Below are 1,750 nucleotides of genomic sequence, written 5' to 3'. Positions count from 1 at the left end.
AGGAAGAGAAGGAGGAGGAGGAGGAGGAGGGCCCGGGCCCTGGGCTGGTGGTGGGGAACACTTCCTGCCCAGGGAGCCTATTTGGACCGAGTACAATGTGAAGGGTGTATGTGGCATTTAAATAGACTGTGCTCTTCAAAAACCAAAGACTAAATTAGCTTCCTAAATTACAACCCTCGTTTCCTCTTGGCCTTGGATTTCTCTGTGAAAACACAGGGCCTCTTCTCCCTCTCTGCTTCCTGTCTGAAGCCCACTGACACTGCTCAGATTGTTCAAATCTGAAATCAAAGGGCTGAAGAAATGACCTGGTAGAACCCAATAGCCACCCCCAGGAGGCTGATCCTGGCTCAGGCCCTTGCTTTCCCTGTCCTGTCCCTGGTGGGTGGGGCCTGCTGGCTTCCAGGATGGGAACGAAAGGAATCCTCCTTCCCTAAAGATGACCTTCGGGGATGCTTATTCATTAATTAAACAAAAGAAAACAAAATTAACCCCCTTACTATATGTTGAGCCCTCTGCTTAATGTTGAAAGAGATACAAGGTTTAAATCAGGGATTCTTAAGCTGGGATCCACAAACCACAAGGAGTCCATGAATAAATTTCAAGGGGTCCTTGAACTCGGAAAAAAAAAATTAAATCTTGATTTTCACTTACCTTGAATTCACAGTTCACATTTCCTTTAGTTATTTAAAAATATTATTCTGAGAAAGGGTCCGTAGGTTACCTCATGAAAGGTCATGAAGGGGTCCATGACCAAAAAAAGGGGAATAAGGAAACAAACATTTGTGAAACACCATTTATTAAACACCAAACATTTATTAAACACCTACTATTTATTAAACACCTACTACTGTGCTAAGTGCTTTACAATTATGATCTCATTTGATCCTTACAACAGTTCTGTGAAGTAGGTGCCATTATTCTTCCTATTTACTCCATTTCCCCAGGTGAAGAAACCAAGGCAGATAGAAGTTAAGTGACTTGCCCAGGGTCACACAGTTAGTAAGTGCTTGAGGTCAGATTTGAACACAGGTCTTCCTGACTCAGCTCTCTATCCACTGTGGGACCTAGCTACCTTTAAAAAAAAAAGTTTCAAATCTCTGGCTTAGATAACATACAGCCCCTGTCCTCATGGTACTTACAGGGCAGAAAGGGAATAAAAATCTAAGAATAATAAGTGTGTTAAAAAAAATCAAGACCTGTGATTTTATTGGTGTAAGGAACTTGCTGTATGGGAATTGATTGTGTTGTCTGGTAGCTGGTCTGGAGCTTCTGGTTAAGTCTTAGAGAATTCACTGGGAGCACCGAGAGGTCAACTGACTTGTCCTGGTGGGTCATCATTAAGACTTGAATTCAGGTTTCCCAAACTCAAAGGTTAACCCTCTATTATGCCAATAAATTGTGTCAATAAATGCACTAGCAAAATGCAAAGCAATATCGTTTGTAAGGTCGTGGGCAGGGGGCCATGACCCAGCCCAGAGACCAGGAAAAGAGGATCAAGATTCATGAAGGGAGTGGATATCTGAGTAGGGATTTAAAGGTTGGACTTCAACCTTTGGGTTGGATGATGGATGGAGTTGGAGAGGATGACATTCCAATCACAGGAGATAGTGTGAGCAAAAGCGTGGAGGTGGTAGAGTAGGGCAAAATATATTCAGAGACAGACACTAGTCAAGTTTAGATGGAGCTTGTCTGTGAATGGGAATAACATGAGAGAAGGCTGGAAAGTTTGTGTAGCACTAAATTGTGGAGG

The sequence above is a fragment of the Vombatus ursinus genome, unplaced genomic scaffold (assembly GCF_900497805.2).
Source record: "Vombatus ursinus unplaced genomic scaffold, bare-nosed wombat genome assembly UNPS02014820.1, whole genome shotgun sequence".
NCBI classification, from domain to species: domain Eukaryota; kingdom Metazoa; phylum Chordata; class Mammalia; order Diprotodontia; family Vombatidae; genus Vombatus; species Vombatus ursinus.
Note: the sequence above shows the minus strand (reverse complement) of the source record.